The sequence below is a fragment of the Strix aluco genome, chromosome W (assembly GCF_031877795.1).
Source record: "Strix aluco isolate bStrAlu1 chromosome W, bStrAlu1.hap1, whole genome shotgun sequence".
In the NCBI taxonomy this organism is placed as follows: Eukaryota; Metazoa; Chordata; class Aves; order Strigiformes; family Strigidae; genus Strix; species Strix aluco.
In genome coordinates, this window is record NC_133970.1 from 26,837,098 (window position 1) to 26,859,315 (window position 22,218).

Here is a 22,218-nt window from a genome sequence, read left to right on the forward strand (position 1 = left end):
AGGGCAAGATGTTAAAAATGTGCTCTACACTGCAGCCGGGAAGAATGGCCCTACCTGGAGTCTCTGGCAGAGAGCACCAGGGGACACTCGGGGTCGACCTCTGGGGTTTTGGAGTCGGGGATACAGAGGATCAGAAGACCGCTATACTCCGACCGAAAAGGAGATATTGGCAGCATATGAAGGGGTCCGAGCTGCTTCAGAGGTGATTGGTACTGAAGCACAGCTCCTCCTGGCTCCCCGACTGCCAGTGCTGGGCTGGATGTTCAAAGGGAGTGTCCCCTCTACACACCATGCAACTGATGCCATGTGGAGTAAATGGGTCACATTAATCACACAACGGGCTCGAATAGGGAGCCCCAGCCATCCGGCAATATTGGAAGTGATCACAAATTGGCCAGAAGGCAAAGATTTTGGAATGGCGCCAGAGGAAGAGGTAGCACGTGCTGAAGAGGCCCTACCATATACTGATCTACCGGATAATGAGAAGCAATATGCCCTGTTTACCGAGGGGTCCTGTCACATTGTGGGAAAACATCGAAGGTGGAAAGCAGCTGTGTGGAGCCCCACATGAGGGGTTACTGAAGCTGCTGAAGGAGAAGGTGAATCGAGTCAGTTCACAGAGGTGAAAGCCATCCAGTTGGCCTTGGATATTGCTGAGTGAGAAAAGTGGCCAGTGCTCTATCTCTATACTGACTCATGGATGGTGGCAAATGCGCTGTGGGGGTGGTTACAGCAATGGAAATGGAGCAACTGGCAGCGCAAAGGCAAACTCATCTGGGCTGCTGAATTATGGCAAGATATTGCTGCTTGTAGAGAATCTGGTTGTGAAAATACGCCATGTAGATGCTCATGTCTTGGGTCAAGAGCCGGGCCACTGAAGAACATCAGAACAACCAACAGGGGGATCAGGCTTCCAAGATTAAGGTGTCTCAAGTAGATCTGGACTGGCAACATAAGGGTGAACAATTCATGGCTCTCTGGGCCCATGACTCCTCAGGCCATCAGGGAAGAGATGCAACATATAGATGGGCTCGTGACTGAGGGGTGGACTTAACCATGGATGCTATTGCACAGGTAATCCATGAATGTGAGACATGTGCTACGATCAAGCAAGCCAAATGGTTAAAGCCCATTTGGTATGGAGGACGATGGTCAAAATATAAATATGGGGAGGCCTGGCAGATTGATTTTATCACCCTCCCACAAATTCGGCATGGCAAACACTATGTGCTTACAATGGTGGAAGCAGCCACTGGTTGGTTGGAAACTTATGCCGTGCCCCATGCCACTGCCCGGAACAACATTTTAGGTCTTGAGGAGAAAGTCTTATGGCGGCATGGCACGCCAGAAAGGATTGAGTCAGATAATGGGACACATTTCCAAAACAACCTCATAGACGCCTGGGCCAAAGAACATGGCATTGAGTGGATATATCACATTCCCTACCATGCAGCAGCCTCTGGAAAAATTGAGCAATACAATGGATTGTTGAAAACTACACTGAGAGCAATAGGTGGTGGAACTTTCAAACACTGGGACGTGCATTTAGCAAAAGCCACCTGGTTAGTCAATACCAGAGGATCTGCCAAGGAAGCTGGCCCTGCTCAATCAAACCTACTATGTACCGTGGATGGGGATAAAGCCCCCGTAGTGCGCATTAGGAATATGTTGGGGAAGGCCGTCTGGGTTACTCCTGCATTGGGTAAAGGTAAACCCATGCATGGGATTACTTTTGCCCAAGGACCTGGGTGCACTTGGTGGGTAATGCAGAAGGATGGAGAGATCAGATGTGTGCCTCAGGGAGATTTGATTTTAGGTGAGAATAGCCAATGAACCAGACTGTCAAATAACCCTGTTATGGCAATTGGTGCCTTGCAACATCCCCATGCCACATCCAAAGCCTCCTGCTCCACCAACTGAGCCAACTCCGCCTCATTCCTCAGCCTTATAGACTGTCATAACAGATGAAACCCGAAGTTATGGACTAAATGAACTCAGCAAACATTGTGGAAGGATGGCCCATAGACTAAGGGAATGCTATCTGTGAGACCTGGGAAAAAAAGGGGGTGGTGTTTCCTTAAGATGTATTTGGAAACCTGAGCATAACGTCAATGGTATGGAATAAGGGGTGAAGACTGTCCTGGTTTCGACCAGGATGGAGTTAATTTTCATTGGAGTATTTCATACCATGTGATGTCATGCCCAGGGATTTAGGTGGGTGGGCTCTCTATCTCTCTCTCTCTCTCTCGTGGCTCTTCACTTGAGGCTTGCACGCGTGCCATCTGCTCGTCGGGTCTTGTTGTTGCTGGGGGGGGGCGGTCGCCATGCTCGGTAAGCCACTGCTGCATTTTACCCTTTTTCTTTTTGGACTCACTATTGTTACTGTTGTTCTCTTGTTATATTTAGTAAATTCTTTCTTTTTACTCAACCTATGAATTCTCTTCTTTTTGTCCCTCCCCTATTTCACCAGAGGGGGGAGGGGGAGGTGAACGGCCGGCTACGTGGCGTCTGGCTGCCAGCTGAGTTCAAACCTCCACACTCGGACACCAGAGTGAAAAGAGTAGGCGTATTTTACTAGTGATAACCAAATAATGTAACAGAGTAATACAGAAAACATGCAGTAAGAAAAGGCAGAATAACGCACCCAAAGCAACAAACAGGAAAATACAGGGTAATGCATCAAATCATTACTACATGAGAGAGAGAGAATAGTGATTAAATAAGATACATCACCACTTGCATACTTTACCATCATCCAGATCTGCAAACGCTGGGGAGCCCCGGTTACAGTGAGGATTTGGAGAGCCTTTCCAGGCAAGTGGGAAGTCCTACGCAGTGTGTCCACCCGTAGGTGAGGCATCCAAAGTCGCTGTGAGCGGGTCCAGCCTTATATACTAGAGATCGACAAGCCAGAATAGCTGGCACCTTTGTTTTTAGTGGAAAATTTCTGGTTTCATTCTCCTGTTGGATTCCACCCAAAGCCTGGCCAGGGCTTGGGGGGGGGACACCAAGGGAGTTTCTAACAAGGCCAAATACTTGGGTTCTCAGCCTTGAACAAGGCTAAACAAGGGAAGTTGGATACATTCTCTCAGCATTTCGTCCTTACTACTGATTATATTCTAAGCTGCATCTTTCACTAGTGAGCTTACATACTTTGTTAATGACTACATACTAAGTTAGCAGCTTCAGCTTGGGGCCTGTTGTTCAGGCATCAGTATTTCAATGCTTTAGCACTTTTTACATCACCATAAGTGGGTTGTTATAACTTAGTACAATACCTACTAGCACAATGGTTATCAGTTATAAAATATACAGGATTCATCTATAGGTCAACTCAGGCTTGGGCCTGTTGTCCAAGCCTTAGCACTTCAGCACCACAAAGGATAGTAAAATGAACCCATTTTTCATTCTTTGTCTCTTATTTTAAATGAGTAATGACCACCAGCTTATAGGCCAAAGACACCTTATTCCATTAGCAAAAATCCATAACATTAAAGAGAAATCAAGTCATAGATACACTGCAGAATAAGTTTTGTTTGGGAGAGGAAGAAGAGGATTAGACACAGAACTGAAGATGTGTGCCCCTCTAGTAGAGTTTGGATCACTTTATACATACATAGTATTTCTGGAGCTACAAAACATTCATTACAATAATGGATAGACAAGACAAATTTAAGACAGAAGAAAAACTTTCCTCTGGTAGTAGCACTACATTTGTATGTTACCTTTTATAGAACTCAAGAGAAAATGTGAGTAAAGGTCAAATTACTGGAAAAATAGTCTTAGGCTTCTCTAGATTGCAACTTTTGAGTTCAAGACGCTGAGTCATGATTACCTCAAGGGAGAATAGCACAAAGTCTTCCAACAACATTGATCATAAATCCCTTAAAAATGTACTAGGATCCAAAGTCTTATGTTTCCATTCCACCCAGCTCCAGTTAATTTCTCCTTTAGGTTTAGGAGCTCTGATCAAACAGAAGTAGGAACAGAGCTGTAGTACAGTCACAAAGCCTTCTGCAAAGGATGGCCCACATTTCCTGAATGTCTTCCCAAAAGAATAAGAAAGCATAATGTAAGTGTACAGAATAACCACATTTCCTGCACTTTCACGCCTCCTCTGGACCCCCCCCTGTTGGTGTGACGGGTACCCCCTGCTCCTGACCTCAGTTAGCACATAACTAGCGCCATTTTATAAGGCAAACGGCCATTCTCTATGACTGAGCAGGTCATGCATTAGTCCCCTTTCTCCTCATTATCAGGCCCTGAACATCCTGTGAACCAAGTAGACAAATCAAACAGATTTCTTCTCCCCCTCCCTGTTGGCCTCAAGGTTACTGAGTGCCAGGCCAATTTCTTCCTTCCTTACCAGACTTGAAGGTCCCAGGCATCCAGCCAACCAGGCGGTGGTGATGACCCTGTCACAGAACAGGGAAGCATAGCAGCACACAGAGCACTGTCTATAAAATCCAGCAGTAACAGGTGTTAAGTGGGAACTTGGACCGGAACTGCTGCTGGACAGTGAAACCCATGACCTCCCGATGGCCAGGGACGCATCCACCATCATTGGCTTCCTCCAAGGATTAAGTGACTCATATTCTTTTATGTCTTTTTGAGTCTAAATTATGATTGTTATATTGATACAGCAAGCCAAGTATTAAGATTTGATCTGATCTGCAGAGGGTCCAGATGATTAGAAACCATAAGCTAAGTGGTGCTATAAAATTCTGTGCTACGCTACTTATAAAATTGTACTACACTGATTCTGCTTGCAGAAATACTGTGATATTCTGATCATAAATTCTAAGCTATGCTAATCATAAAATCACATTAAAAAAATAAAGCTTTAATTGTAACTACAACTTAGTGCCATCATTATGCCTAAAAGAATCCCTAAAAGAACCTGTCCGTTCCCTTAGTGTCAGGTGATAGCTGGGTAAGTTCAAACCATTTTATTATTCAGTATAAGGATACCACACCAAACAGTAAAGATAAATATTATTATATGCATGGAACAGACAAACAGAGCTTAAGTGACTTTGTTCAAGTTCACAACATATCTATAGGATGGATTCTCTATCTATATTTTTATTAATTTAAAAATTATTTATTTGTATACATCTAGCATACTCTGGTCGGTATACTAAAACCTTCACTTCATTGTTCTATACTATACATAAAACTATAACCTGTTACATGAATGATAGCAAAGTATTAGGGTTGATCCTATTAAAATCATACTAACATTCTTTGAGTCTAAATTGTTTTATTTTCCTTCTGAAGAAAATGAAAGTGAACTACTCTACTGTGCAGTTCCTGGTGCAGATTGTTGTGTCTCCAACAGACACTGGAACATCATGCCACAGCATCTTCTTCTTGACTGATTGTCTAAGCAAGATTTCATTTTCTAAAAATCAAGAGAAATCACACACCTTGCCTTCAGAAATACAATCACTGAATTCACCTGATTGCATCAGGTCTTATGCCTCCCAACACCCAAAGAACAGGAAAGGCAATCAATGCCATCTGCTTGCAAGGAGATGTAACGATTAGAGCAAATACCACTCTAAATGAAGTATTATCAAGAATTATCAAGCAAAACTTTTGTCAAATGCTATATGCTTGGAAAAGGAAGAAAATTAATGCTGCAAGTATTACTGGGCTGAAAAGTTCAATTTAACAGGTGTTAAATTAAATAAATGTAACAACATGTTTTGAATGCCTTGGGAAGAATCAACTGCAAAAGATTCTACTTTCACATCAAAGTTTAAACAGTCAAGGATACAATTTTAGAAGCTCATTAGTCTGAAGGTGTATGATGATTTTCTGAAAAGATGAATGATTAAAAATAAAGTAAAAAGACATTTGGGCACAAATATTTGATCTGAAATCTCACTGTTCAATTTCAGATAATGTTGCATCTCTACGATTATGGATTGTGGGAAGATTTTCAGGCTATTATCTAATGCGTTCTTCAAGATACAGGATAACATAAGAGATCACCTTTAACTCAAGGAATTAGAACAGCTGGTAACTTCTTTCTGAAACACAGGTAAGAGAGAACTTGTTCTTTATTAAAGACCATTACTTCATGTGCAATTATTAGAAGACCGTTACTTCATTTGCAATGTCATTTCCCACATATGCTACTGGAGACTCAGAAATATGCAGCCTAGCTAAGTGTTGACACTTAGGTCACAAAGGAAAACATTTTGGATAATTCTCAGGTCAAGTCAATTAAACTAAGTGACTACACAACTGATAAATTTAGGTTATTCAGTAACAACAGACAATGTGTCTGACTGAAAGAAAAGGGACACATTAATATCATCCTTTGGTAACTACCAGAAGCAAGCCTGAAGCAGCAAATGGATGGTGCACTTGCCAAACAGCACCTGTGATAGTGTAAACTCTACATTCTCCTACCACAACCCCACTGCAAACCCAGCAGTTGGCATGCAGTGTTTTATAAACACATTTAAACTTCCCCCTGAGATGTACCATAGCCAAATATGAAATTTGAAAAGAAGCCATTGAACTTTCTGATGCAACTGATTATTAACCAAGATACTTTCCATGTTCTTCCATGCTCTTCTCCAGAGTTGGAAAGAGACAGGAGCTTCTCTTTAAATCTCATGTCCCACGCCAGTCCTACTAGAGAGGTGACAGCGGTAGAAAACAAGCCCAAACAAGGAAAACTAATGTTCAGCCAACATCTTCCTCTCCCTTCCAACAGCATCAAGCTGCAATGGGACTAGTATTTTTCTTTTCTCTTTCACATCAAATCCTTCTGTTGAACACTTACACCAGCAAATCTTCTGTCCTAATGCTTTATCTTTAATTATTCTGTCATTTCTTGTTTATATATTACAATATGTTGTTTTCAAAGACAGCATACACTATGTATTTTACAGGTATTTTCACCTTCTGCAGTTCACAGACTACCTTCTGTAATCTTCTGCAAGTCAAAGTTACTTGTAAGTATTTAGTGTATTAATGGAAAAAAGAAGTCTTTAAAAAAATTTTAAAAATCAAACAGCTGCTTTATTTCATAGTAACTGTCAGACATCTCTCCCTCTCTCTGATAAACACACCAAGACAATTATAAATTGCTCTTCATGCACACCTGTGGTGGGTTGACCTTGGCTGGTCACCAGGTGCCCACTAAGCTGCTCTATCACTCCTCTTCCTCAGCAGGACACAGGGGAGAAAATATGATGAAAAGCTTGTAGGTCAAGATGAGGACAGGAAGATCACTCAGCAATTACTGTCATGGGCAAAACAGACTTGACTTGGGGAAGATTAATTTAATTTATTGCCAATTAATCAAAGAGTAGGATAATGAGAAATAAGAACAAATCTAAAAACACTTTCCCCTCACCTCTCCCTTCTTCCCAGGCCCAGCTTCACTTCTAACTCTTCTACCTCCTCCTCCCCTCCTTCTTCACTGACCTTGGAGTCTGCAGGGTTCTTTCTCTCACATATTCTCAACTCCTCTTTCACAGCTGCTGTTGTGCAGTGTTTTTTACCCATTCTTAAATATATTATCATCACAGAGGTGCTACCAACATTGCCGATTGGCTCAGCTTTAGCCAGCAGCAAGTCCATCTTGGAGCCGGCTGGAATTGGCTCTGTCCGACATGGGGGCAGCTTCTGGCATCTTCTCACAGAAGCCACCCCTGCAGCAGCTCCCCCGCCCCTGCAAACCTTGACACATAAACCCAATACGTGTCAGTAACAGTGGTTGCAGATTTGTTTTTTCTGCCATGCATCCCAATGCACAGAATGGTTAAGGTCAGTTGCCCAGGACCATGTCCAGATGGCTTCTGAATATCTCCAAGGAGGGAGACTCCACAGCGTCTCAGGGCAACCTGTGCCAGCACTCAGTCACCTTCACAGTAAAAAAAGTGTTTCCTGATGTTCAGACGGAACCTCCTATGTTTCTGTTTGTGCCCATTGCCTCTAATCCTATCACCAGGCACCACTGAAAAGAGCCTGGCTCTGCCTTCTTTGCACCCTCCCTTCAGGTATTTATACACATTGACAAGATCCCCCCTGAGCCTTCTCTTTTCTAGTCTGAACAGTCACAGCTCTCTCAGCCTTTCCTCATAGGAGAGATGATCCATTCCCTTCATCGTTTCCTAGCATAACAAAGCATATTATCAGACATGTACACAGTTCCTTACACCTGACACTTATGTTTGTATCCAAGGCTCATCCCAACCACTGGGCATGATTTGCATAACTACACAGTGGACACAACCACTTTTGCATCGATTGTGAAAGACCTTGAAGCCAATGAAAGCCCATTGGTTTCCACAGTTTTTGCATCAGCTTCCAAACCACGCTATAACCCTGTGACACTAATGTCACCGAAATCAGGAATAAAACTCCTTAACGCTGGGTTTCACATTAACGAGCAGGCATTACTTTATTCGGCCGGGGACATGAGGGAATCATTCCACCTAACATGTCCACTGTATGTTGCCTCAGCCAAAGCTTACATACATATGCATTAAATTTCCCAGAACTAATCATCATATCTACATGGTCATTACGTGTGTGGCTTAGGTCTCCAAGGGTCTTCCATGGGGTCTTTGGTGGTCCTTAGTGGTCACTAGCAGTCTTTTAGAAGAGAAACTTTTCTTGAGCTTTGTTTGAACCTTTCATTTCTTCTTCCTTATATGGTACAGCCTTGGCTGTTAGTTCTGTTTGTTACAGTCCTTGATTACTCATCTAGTTCTGATGAGTTTTCTTAAATACATTCCAAGATATGGTTCTTTTGCTGAAATGGCACAAACCGTTCTTGCTGATTAATTTTGTAACCATCTTTCAACAATTCCCCCCTTTGAGACTTCCAAGAGTTTTCTTCTGAGTCTCATTCTACATTTACTCATAATAGTAATACTTATCTTGTCTGGGACCCCTACTCATCTTTGCTAAACATTGGGTAATAAGAAGAATGCACTGAATCATAATGCAACATAATATACACATCCCTACTATTCCCAGTATGACTATGAATAGTTCCTTAAGCCATTGTAGATCTAGTAACCAAGAAGCAAGCCATTTCCACCAGGATTTCTCTTTTGTCTTTTCCCATTCCTGTACTGCCTTTTCAATAGATGATATTCCCAATTGTTGGATTTTAAAACCATCTTCTATGTACGTTCAACATTCTTTTCCAATTACAGCACAAGTACCCCCTTGGCTTGCTAACAGGTAGCCTAAGGCTATCCTGTTTTGCAGGGCTACCATCCTGACCTGTAATAATTCAAATGAGGTGTTATTCAACACCTCAGTTGTAGCGTTGGCTAGCTGCTCCACCAAGATACTCAATTTGTTTATGTAAGCTCCATATTTTCCTGCAGCACACGAGGCACATTATATATAAAAATCAGTCTCCCTCACTAATCACCAGGTGATCTTTAGTATCTATCATCCTTTTATTCCTGGGGCATCCCTTTGGCAATGTTTTTAAGACTCAAAAATGTGGGGCTAATGTAACAGGAACCATACCATCCTGGTGGGAACCATTTGTATGCATTATGTCCACAAATAATGTAAGTTCCAGAGTGAGAAATATAATATGGTTTTCCTTCTTTCCATCTTTTAGTCCAATTGTAACTATTAGAGAACGTATACAGCATCTTGTTGCCAGAAATAGGATTTATAACAGGCATGGTAACATTGGTGGTGGGTGTTAAATAGTATGTACAGGTACTATTTCCTGCTTTCCAAGATTTTGACCAAGAGTTATTTTTCTCTATTTTATAACATATGAACCCAATTTTCCCATGACCTCGTACAACTATTGGTTGAGGCATTTCAGACACAGTGTAGGTATTTTGCACTACAGGTATAATCATGGCCTTATCCTTTTCTTGTGTACAATTTTTATAGATAGTACTATTAGCATTGTACCTGGTTCCATTGTATTCTGCCCACTCTCCTGCACACATTTCTGGCCACCCTATAGGAACTACTCTCCAGGGAAATCCCGTCCCTCCTGTCATCATTTGTGAGCAAATCCAACAGTCAGTCATATTCACTGTCTTTGCAAAGTTGATTTTTAAGTTTTCATATGTGTTGTCATGACCAACTCCATCAATTATGGTATCTTTCCCCACTACACCCCATTCCAAAATACATAACACGAAAAATGTCCTCATCTTTTTGTCAGTCTTATCTGTAGATCCTCTGCTGATTTCACTCTCCAGTGAGGTTCCTCTGGCATCAGGGCTGGTTTTGCTTGAGTGAAATGTATCCATGAGTCAATCCCTTCCACTTTGACTGCAGTATGGGTGATCAGGAGGACTTTGAATAGTCCTTTCCACTTTTCTTTAAGAGGTTCGTTGCCCCAGGTCCAGAAGTATATCAGGTCTCCTGGACGATAGGGATGTGCTTGAACATCTAGGGTTGCTGGGGAAGCGGTCAGGCGTTAGGTTTCAGTTGTATTCTTACTGGTTCTGCTGCTCTTGATCTCCCTGGAATATTGGTGGCCCAGACTAATGGCGTGACTGCATTTTCTACCTCTGCTGGAATCTCCTCCTCCACTTTTGGCTACTGTAACATAAGAACTCGGGCCTCTAGAGCCTTACTCTCTGGAATACGTACCCATATTTGTCCATTCTCAAAAGTTATTCGAGCATCTAATTTACTTAGTATGTCTCTGCCTAGTAGAGGCATCGCACACTCTGGCATGTACAGAAATTGATGTGTTAACCACTTTTTACCTATTTTGAATTTCAAGGGTTGGAAAAATGGCCTATTCTCCCCTTTCCCAGTGACACCAACTACATTCACAGTATCTTGACTAAAAGCTCCTCTACAGGTATTTAGAACAGAATATGCAGCTCCAGTGTATACTAGAAAATCTACTTTCTCATTCTCCAGCGTCAGTGTAACCAGGGGCTCAGCTGGGGATGATTCCCCCGGTCCTCTTCATGCCTCATCCAGTCATTAATCTCACAGCATGTTCGGGAAAAGTTCCTCCAATTCCCTCCCTTCTCGGACATTCCCATTTCCAGTGTCCTTTCCTCTACTTCGGCCCCCTCCTCCACCTCTGTTGGGGCTCCCTCCCGGCAATCGTTGCTGCCAGCAGCGAGGCTTGTAATTTTATTCTTTTATGCTTCTCCTTGAGTCTTTCCCTCTTCTCTCTCATCTCCATTATTGCAAACCTTGTATGTTATCTCTATCAATTGTGATATGAACATTCCTCCCACTTTTGCAATATATGTGGTTCATTGCGGTTAATCAGCATACAAGCTATTAGTTATTATGTACACATTAAAGTTCTCACTTCCTGCTCCTGAGCTGGAAGAGAGCTGATCTTCATCTTCACTATTGCTACTATCCTGTGATTTCTCTTTTTTTTTTTTTTTCCTTCAATCCCTTCATTCTACATTTACCAGATTCCCTGTTGGGACCAACATCTGCACGTCCTCAGCCTCTCCACCGTCCTTTAACACATTTCTTATTACATTCTTTCCAATTTCACAACTTTTACAACAGCTCTTTTTCTTTCTCTTTCCATTAACACTTTCTGCTAATACATACATTCCATCAGCGTCATCCATCAACAATCTACATTCTTTTACAAGTTTCATGATCATGTCTTAAACAAAAACAAATCAACATATGCAACTTCATCCCATTTCCCTTCCTGCCGTCAAAACAACATTAATTGTAACATAGTATTATATTTTAAGGTCCCATTCTTTAGCCACAATGATTACAGTATTTAATTAATTGTTTCCTGGTAAGGGGATCAATTCCTACATCTCTCCAATGATTTAATATACATTCCAGAGGTGCCTTCTTTAAAATACCTCCCTCAGACCCCTTAGACGATTGACTGGACCCCATATTAGAACAAAACAAACAAGTTACATGCACAAACACTACAATATCTAACAAAACCAAAACATACCAATTACAGTTACGAGCTCGACAGTAACCAATACCCTGGCTGGCACTCCGCATGAAAGCAAGACTTTGGTTGTACGGCTCGCACTCTGGGTGTCCCTGTAATAGCATACAATCAAGCCTTTATTCTCTGTCCAGACCCACCTTATATCCCTTATAACCCAATCCTGCAGTATTTCCTGACTTATGGATGGATATATCTTTTAGTAATGCCTTAACGAATCCCAGGGGTCTTGCTCTGAACTCACCGGACCAGGGGATTGGATGATCTCCCCAAAAAACCATCGGTGGTGCCAGAGTCCTCATGATCCTGTGAATCCGTGGAGCGTCAGAAGCAGTGTCCCTTTGTGGTCACCAAATTGTCACCAAAATTGGGAATAAAACTCCTTAACGCTGGGTTTCATGTTAATGAGCAGGCATTACTTTATTCGGCCGGGGACATGAGGGAATCATTCCACCTAACATGTCCACTGTATGTTGCCTCAGCCAAAGCTTATATCACTCTGTTACATACATATGCATTAAATTTCCCAGAACTAATCATCATACCTACATGGTCATTATGCATGTGGCTTGGGTCTCCGAGGGTCTTCCATGGGGTCTTTGGTTGTCCTTAGCAGTCTTTTAGAAGAGGAACTTTTCTTGAGCTTTGTTTGAACCTTTGATTTCTTCTTCCTTATATGGTACAGCCTTGGCTGTTAGTTCTGTTTATAACAGTCCTTGATTACTCATCTAGTTCTGACGAGTTTTCTTAAATACATTCCAAGATATGGTTGTTTTGCTGAAGTGGCACAAACTGTCCTTGCTGATTAAATTAGTAACTATCTTTCAACACTAACATCATCTATTGGTGTTCCTGCTGTCATCCTAGTCAGGTAGCTGTCACTCAGGGGCCTAAGAAATACTTCTTTATCCTTCTTCCCAGTGGTCAGGGACTGGTCTCTTTTGCTGCCTCAGCTTGGCATCAGAAGATATGCTTATGTACTGTGTCCCACATACCGCATATATGAGGGCATAGCGCAGAGACACCTGCTTAGTGCCAGCCCATTCCAACTCAACCTGATATATGTTCATGACATAGCATTGTGCATAGTGCTAGTACAGATCTAAAATGAGTAAAATTGATTGACACTACTAAATGGTGGATTTTAAGGTCCCACCACCTGACGGATGTGTTCCCCTCTGCGAGTGAATTAAGACTATAGACTCTCACCTCAGCCTTCTCCACTTCACAACACTGAGTTCAGGTATTACTCCTGCCTGGGCAGTGTTCTCAGCACAAGCTGACAGCACACTCAGCATCAATCGAAACTGAATAGTTAGTCTTAAACTGCTACATCAGCACATGCAAGCATTCGTCTTCATCTGAACACCAGGAGCTTTCAGAAAATGTTTAACTTCCCCCACCCCACCCCCCAAAAATTATTAAATTGTTTTAGTACTGCAATATATTATATGGAAGTGTTATTCTCTGACACCACTGTGCTAAGCAGCATGCAACATAGAACAACGATAGCCCCTGACCCAAAAGCTCACAACTTAAGTAATCTGAAATAGTTGTCCAATTTATGTTGCAGCAATAGATTCGGTTTTCCATTAACATACTTGGATTCAGTGGACCACTTGTGGAAACCCATAGGAATTTTACCAATGGATTTTATTTAATACAGAAGATGGCTTAAAAACAAATAATGGATATCACTGAGATAAACCCCACTGTCTTATAGAAAAATAACTACAAGTAAGTTCATGTTCTATTTTCTAATTCAGGAATGTTTTAGATTGATCAACCTATGAGCTCTGCACTGCTATAACATCACTGTTATACTAACATAAAAAAAGTTCAAAAAGTGTCTGGATTTCAGTGCAGAATTAAATTAAACCTTTCTGGAAATACTAGCATCAGAATATTGAAATTCCTGTATTTTTGGGCCAAAATGAGAGTGTGCCTTGTCACTCTCAATGAATTTAGAAGGCAAAACATCTTTCCTACTTCTTGTATTGCATTTACGTGGCAAAGCTTTTGGTAGTGGGGCGGGGGAAACTGCAAGGGTGGCTTCTGTAAGATGACACCAGAAGCTGCCCCCACATCAGACAGAGCCAGTTCCAGCCAGCTCCAAGAAGGACCTGCCACTGGCCAAAGCTGAGCTTATCAGCAATGCTGTTGGTGTCTCTCTGGTAACATATTTAAGAAAGGGTAAAAAATGCTGCACAGCAGCTGTGAGAGAGAGGAAAGATAAAATACGAGAGAAACAGCTCTTCAGACACCAAGGTCAGTGAAGAAGGAGGGGGAGGAGGTGCTCCAGGTGCCAGAGAAGAGATTCTGTGGAGACAATCATGGTGAAGCAGGCTGTTCCCCTGCAGTCCATGAAGGGCCCCACACCGGAGCAGATATCCACACTGCAGCCCATGGAGAGCCCACGCCGGAGCAGGCTCCTGGCAGGAACTGCGGGCTGTGGAGAGGAGCCCACGCTGGAGCAGGTGTTCTAGCAGGACCTCTGACCCTGCAGGGGACCCACACTGGAGCAGTCCATTCCTGAAGGACTGAACCCCATGGAAAAGACCCATGCCAGAGCAGTTCTTGAAGAACTGCAATCCATGGGAAGGACCCACAATGGAGCAGTTTGTGAAGGACTGTATCCCATGGGAGGGATCCCATGCTGGAGCAGAAGAACAGCACGAGGAGGAAGGAGTGGCAGAGACAAATCATTATGAACTGACGTCATCCTCTGTTCCCCAACCCCCCTGCGCTGCTCATTGGAGGAGGAGGTAGAAGAGTCAGGAGTGAAGTTGAGCCAGGGAAGAAGGGGGTGGGGGGAAGGTATTTTCAGTTTTTTCTTTGTTTCTTGCTGTCCTACTGTATTTTTAAAAGCCAATAAATTAATCTTCCCCAAGTAGAGTCTGTGTTCCCCATGACAGTAATTGCTGACTAATCTCCCCGTCCTTACATTGACTCACAAGGTTTTTCATCATATTTTCTACCCCCTGTCCTGCTGAGGAGGGGGAGTGAGAGTGTGGCTGGGTGGGCACCTGGCAGCCAGCCAAGGTCAACCCACCCCTGGAACGTTCCTTCTATCCCAGGTATGGGAAATATTTTGAAACAATAATACGTCACTGCTAACATTTTCAGAACGTGATTAGCCTTGCCATAATGTAACTGAACAACATTGACACTAAGCATATACTGTAACAAACTGCAATTCCACAATTCTGGCAATATTAACAATAAAAGCAGCAATGTCAAGATAATATCTACATTCCGTTTATAAGATAAGCTATTTTTCTCCATAACAAATTGAGAAGTAATGCAATGAATAACTTCCAAAAGTAACCTGACCATAACAGTCAGCTTGCATTTTAACTGCTGATTTATATCAGCTAGCTGTCACAAATAACTCCCCTAAACAGTTTCCAAAGTGGGCAAGCAGGAAAAGGAAGAGGAAAAACAACATGTGTCTCTCTCATTTTTCCCCCGTATCTCACCTTTCCATTCACTCTCCGTCTCGCACTCACATTCTCGCTTTTGCTGTCTCCCTCTATTTTGCTGCCTCTTCCTTTCTCGCGCTCTCTTCCTCTAGCTTTTGCTCTTGCTCTCACAGTTTCTTGCTTTTGCTCCATCGCGTTCTCTCTCGCTCAGTCTCTTGCTTTTGCCCCTCGTTTTCTCTCTTGCTTGCTCAGTGTTTATATATCTCCCACTTTTTGTCTCTTCAACTCACTTTGTCTCTTGTGTGCTTTCTCATGCTTTCTCTCTCTCTCACTCTTGCTTTTGCTGTCTCTCTTGGTTTGTCTGTCTGCTCTCCCTCTTCCCTCCCCTCTCTCTCAACATTCCTCCCTCCCTTTCTCTCTTCCTATCTCACTCCCCCTCTCTTTCCTTCTCTCTCTTTAACTCTCTTTCTCTGTCCCTCTATTTATCTTTCTTTTAGTAGCTCTTTCCCATTCCACTTTTTCTTTCTCTCTTTCACTCTCTACCTCCCTCTTCCTCCCCATTTATCTTTTCCTCTCCCTCTTTTTTCTTTTTCTCCCCCCTTCTCTGTCTCTAACGGTTCCTTTCTCCTTCTTTGTGTCTCTGTTGCTCTCTTTCTCTCCATCTCTTTCTCACCCCCTATTTATCTCTTTTCCCCTCTGTTTTTTTCTCTCTCTCTCCCTCCCTCCCCCCATTCCTCTTTGCCTCTGTTGTGGGTTAACCCTGGTAGGCAGCTAAGCCCCACACAGCCGCTCGCTCAGTCCCCTCCAGCGAGAGGGGGAAGAGAATCGGAAGGGTAAAAGTGAAAAAACACACGGGCTAAGATAAAGACAGTTCAATAGGGAAAGCAAAAGCTGTATGCAGAAGCAAAGCAAAATAAGGAATTCATTCACTACTTCCCATCTTACTTTTCCAGGAAAGCAGGGCTTCATCACGTGTAACGGTTACTTGGGAAGACAAATGCCATATCTCCAAACTTCCCCCCTTCCTCCTTCTTTCCCCTAGGTTTTATTGCTGAGCATGATGGTATACGGTATGGAATATCCCTTTGGTCAGTTGGAGTCAGCTGTCCCAGCTGCGTCCCCTCCCAGTCTCTTGCGCACCCCAGCCTACTCACTGGGGGCGGGCAGAGTGAGAAACAGAGAAGGTCTTGACACTGTGTAAGCACTGTTCAGTAATAGCTAAAACATCGGTGTGCTATCAACACTATTTTGGTCACAAATCCAAAAACATAGCACCATATGAGCTAGTATGAAGGAAATGAACTCCGTCCAAGTCAAAACCAGTGCATCACCCTTTCTTGATCTTGCCAACTCCCCAACAACATTTTTTCACTTTTTTTTTTTTAAAGAAACAGGACAATAAAAGCCTAATTGAAAAAATATGTTTTCCATAGCTATTTTATCCATATTACTCTCAATAAATTTAACTTGCAAACACAATAAACGAAAGCTGTTATCAACACAAAATATCAACAACTGTAACTGTTGTTAAAAGACATTTTATGGTATCCCACTGTGTTTTAGCAAAGTTAAATGAAAACATTGAAACCGACTTGCAATACTACAGTAAGTGTTGTGGCACAAACTTCTCTACGTAAATCCTTCAGATTAAAAGGCAAAGCATTCCTGACAATCTGTGACAGAGTGAAATCCAACCAGCACTCAACACATCAAAGACCAGGAAGCTCCATTCCATTAAATATTTAGGTCCTTCGAAAAGAAGCAAAACAAGACAGACAGAACCAACCAACCAAACAGAACAACCTTACCTTTCACAAGCTCGGACAGTCCACGCAGCAATTATCCATAACGAGATACTAAAAACCAACAGTACAGTTCCTGGACATATTGTCATTAAAGTCTTCATAACAAAACGGGTATTGAAGTTTATCTTATTTAATGCTCCAATGCTTCTAGATGATGCATCAGTGAAAAGTTTGCTATGCAAAAGCATAACTCTGGCAATAAGATACAGCCTTAAGAACATTGGTATAGATAAAATAATATCCACATCAGCTGTTGTTGTGGATGGAGCGTAAGAAAAGGCAAGCCGGGCTGTCCATGTGAACGTATAGTTCCCAGGTATGGGATGTATAGCACATACAAGTATTTCCAAGCAGATAAAGAAAATACGCTCATAAGTCATGGCTATTCTCCAGTCATCTGCTCCATTGTCCACCATGAATAACTGAAACGATAAAATATAAGGTTAACTTTAGTATGCCATTAACAAACCTTGTTATAATTCCATTTTAAAATACCATTGTTTTCAGAGCTGCTAATGACCACTAAAACCAAAATAAACATGCCCTTTCAGCAAATGACATTACTAAGTCGCTACTAAGTGAATACCATTTTGGTTGAGCCAAAAGGAATGTTTTTGTGCACTATTTTTAAAACTGGATACGAAACTGAATTTCCACACATTATTTACTAAGGTTTTTTCATATTTTTGTTTAATTGACATTTTTGATAAAACAAAACTCTGTGCCAATTTAAGCTTCATCCCTTCAAAAGCAACTGCTTATTCAAAATTCATAGAATTAAGAAGAATTTAAGAAAGGTTTTTCAGGATGGAAATCTAAATTACAAATTGAAAATACTTTCTGCAGTACAACTTTCTTTAGAGCACATCAGTGCTTCAGATTGGAGAGATTATAGCTTTAGTAGAACTATTCAAGCTTTCTTCAAACTTCAGGCACCAATATGGACCAACACAGGCTGCAAAACCATCCAAGAAACTACATAAAGACTCTAAAAGATAACTCATCGTTTAAAATCAGCTCAACTATACCTCAACTACTAGCAATACCTGAACTAGCTGTTTTAAAGCTAGGTTGACCATGTCTGAATGAACTGTAGTCACACCTTCAAAAAAACAGAAATGAAAAGCAGAGGCCTGCAAACACCAGAGTAGCCTAGCCAGCCAGGTGAGGTCTATTAGTAGCTGAAAATTAAATGCACATGTATGTAGGTCCTTGCAGAATCAAAGCCTTCCATTTACCACCCAGGAACAAAAGCAATAAAACACTTCACACTGTTTAGTAAATGTTGTTCCTGAAGATTTACTGACTAAATTCTTAATTGAACGATATTTGTCACTAGTAGAGAGTAGGGATATGCAAGGTAACTTTTCAAAAAAGCAACAGGAGAAGGCCTTCGCACTACTTTGCTTCTAGTCTGAATCTAGACAAAGCTGTTCAGTAAATATGTAACCGGAAATAAAAAACTTTTGCAGGATATTTAAAATTAGATTATTCAAAAACTTAGAAGTAATTTAAGGGGCGAGAAGGTGAAATACACAAAGAATGTCCTTCTGAACGTAAGAAAAGTATTTCCAGCACGCTACACGCCATATACAGGGCCAAACAAGCAATTCCTCATCTGCATTGCTTTCTAGAAGCCCCTTCCCATCCTTCAAAAGTTTAGAAATGCAAGCCTGAACTCTCTGTATATGTTCTTTAGAGATCCAAAACCACATGCTACATCTTCCTCCCAACACATTCATTTTGTCTTCCAGAAAATTGCTCCGGTCCTTTGTTTAAGACAGTGATAACAATAAGTTAACTTTATTGTAGTTGGAGTGACACTAAAAGAAAGAAAGAAGTTAACCACAGTAAGAAACAAGCAAAACAAAATAAAAAAAAAAAAAACCAACCCAAATTCTTTTAATTTTGGACCTGTTTTTTGCTCCTTCATGTTCTTTATCTTAGGTATAGTTCTTACCTCCACTGCAATACTGTTAAAGCCAAAGAAACGTAGTGTTGAATTAAGCTAAAGAAACACACTCAGTGAATTCAATGTATGCAACACGAGCACATACGCTTTCTTTTGCCTGTGGTCTTTCTGAAGACTTTGTATGCTAGATATAAAAATGAAATTCATACTGGTAGGAAGTCAAATCTATCTATTTATTTATTACCAAAAGACAGTTGGTTTAGCACTTAACAAATGTACTATTTGATATAAAGGGCCAAACTTTCAAAATACAGTGACGCTCAAGTGCATTTGATTCTTGTGATTAGCCTGTAAATGCTGTCAGTCAGATCACACAAATGGTAAAACAGCTATAAAGAGGTCAGGTGTTTAGAGCACCCAGAATACAGATGAATAGGAACTGGTTTGACTGAATATGTGATAGATAATATCAAATCCCTCAAATGTTGTGTGGTTTTTCTGAAGAAAAGAATAAACAAATGACACAGCTGACCAGTTCTCAGATACATATCAAATACATGTTAAATCAGCAGCAGTGTTTTAAAATTTCTTTTAAAGTTGCAGAATATGCTGGAAAAGCAATGGTCTTCTGTCCTCACTTTTTACCTACCGTCTTCACAGATTTCAATATGCAGAAAGGCAATTCAAGAAAAATGATACATTAAGTATTGATTCGATTCAAAAGATGAGAGGACTGTTGAGTTAAACTTAGACATCAAAATTTGTTCTTACAATTTTCATAAAAGAAAATGATATTTCATCACTTCTTAAAAAACTTTAAGCTATCATTATGAAACATATACTTAAGAACATATTCAGCTGTTAGCAGAAGAAATCCTAATATGCTACAAAGAAAGAAGTTTCTCAGTAGTGCTAAGTGGAATGGGCTATGTTTGCAGGCACAGAAAATCCTTATCAACTTCCCTTGACTTTGGCTAAGCCAATTGCTTCTAAGAAAAATAATATTTGAAAGTGGTAATGTCTTCAGCTGTCACGTAATGAGATTTGGGAGGTGAAAACACAGAAGGTAGAAAGCACCAGAAGCCACAGAGGACCACAGATTCAGTACAAATATTCCTATTTTAAAAAATAGTAACATTTCAAAATCATATTTATGAGATAAATTTCCATACAAATCCATGTCTCTAAATTCAGTCCATGAAATACAGGAATATCAAACATTCTGGAACAAAATAGGCTGTGGATAACAAGTCGATTGGGATGTACTGAAAATAGTTAGAAATTAGTACAGGATTTCATGTACATTTTATATGCTTGCAATTATGCAGCCTACTAAATGCAATTGTTAATTTTTAATTTGGAAAATGCAGTGGTATTTGCGTGTTCCTGCTTGCTTGGTTGTGTACATTTACTATTCGGAAAGCAAGGGGTGAAAATGAATGAAGGAGAGAAAGAACAGCTGAACAGCAGAGTTTAAAGGGGGAGGGTGTATATTTTTTTATATTTTCATATATTTTTATATGTATGTGTGTACATATATATATATATATACACCCCCTCTCAGCTGCTTTCAGTCAATTCTGTTATAATAACCATGCATTCATTTTAAGATACTGCTCCCCATTCGAATGGGGAATGATGCCAGTAATAAAAAGAGAACAAGCTCTTCCTATAAAATTGAGTCCTGCAGCCTATGCAGAAGGCCAAAATCCAGTCAAGGTCAAAGATGTTATGCCTGCTCGTAGCTTTCAAATTTCTTATTAATTATTAGTCTAACACTGAAATCTAATTTAAGTTCTTCATCAATGTTCTGTAAAGCTTCTTCAAATACAGAACTACCATCTACCTTTACTAAGCCTGCATTCTATAAGACAAATTTTAAAAAGTTATTTTCATCTGAAATTATATAATGCATTTCCAACGTGTGGTATGTAAAAATAAGACATGAATCTTAAACTATAAATAAACTTGATGTTTCTAACACCACACAGTATAAATATAAAAATAGAAAGCACATCATAGATATTAATGGGTGTTTGTGGATTTACATAACAATTTGTGTTAAATTCATATAACACCAGATTAGAAAAAGAGAAACTAATTCAGAGTAGACAGATTGCACACAATGGCAATTTAGATCAGAGACTCCCTGAAGATACTTAAAAGAAAAGTAGAAAAATTAATTTTGTATATCATTAGTATATCAAAATAAATTCCTAGCAGGCTAACTGAGGATGTTGGTGAATGCAAAGTACAAGGAAATTGGCCAGTTTCTTTACAATCCCGGCAGAAGAACAAATGTGAAAACAGTATCACTGCTCTGCTGTAAGGAATAAAAAGGAAGCGATAAACAATGATAAGGTAGCATCAGCTGTACTCCTTGAGGCATTCCTTGCAGAAGGAGAATCAACTGTACTCACAAAGGCATTGTGGCAATTGTTTAATTTAAAAATCCAAATTTTAAATGGTTAAGTACTGGAGCCACTTTACCCTTATAAAAGAACTGATGGAACTATGACACAGACTAGCAAAATATAGCCTCTGTGGCTGCTGTTCTACCAAATTTTTGACCAATCATTTTTCTATAGCTTCTAGTCCTCAAAATATCACTTATGCAACTAAAAACAGCATTATAGTCCTCAGAGAGGAAGAAGGTATTAAGTACAAATGATTGAAAATCATATGGTGGTTGGAGATAGACATCTCAAGCCTTTCCCTAACTAGGGGATGAAAAACACCTTCTTCCATTATCAGAAGGCATATAATCAAATGGTCTAATCCAAAGGCCTGTCCTCAATCTTGGAGAGCCTGTAGGAATTCCTGAGGACTCTACATCCTGAATACAGCGCCACAGAGCAGAGAAGTTAGTGAGTTTAAGTCTTATATAAAGCCATGAGGCATCAAACACCTTCTGCATGCAAAGCACAGAAGGCAAAGAATAATGTTTTTCACAAAACTACATGAAAGCCTTGTTATCTTATATTTTCCAGAATGTTTCCCACATCCAGAGTTAAGACCAAATTTTCTAGTAGGTCGTTAGAAATCGATCCACAAGATCTTGCGGATATAGCTATCTACACGAATGAAGCATTCTTAGTTTGTTCAAATGGGGAAGTTAGACTATTCTATCATTCGTATGTGTATATGCAC

The 22,218-nt window shown here is 40.7% G+C and overlaps 1 pseudogene; it reads right to left on the reverse strand.

Annotated features, from left to right (window-relative positions):
• Positions 1–22,218, reverse strand: part of LOC141917716 (small conductance calcium-activated potassium channel protein 2-like) — a 159,213-nt pseudogene that overhangs the window by 126,058 nt on the left and 10,937 nt on the right.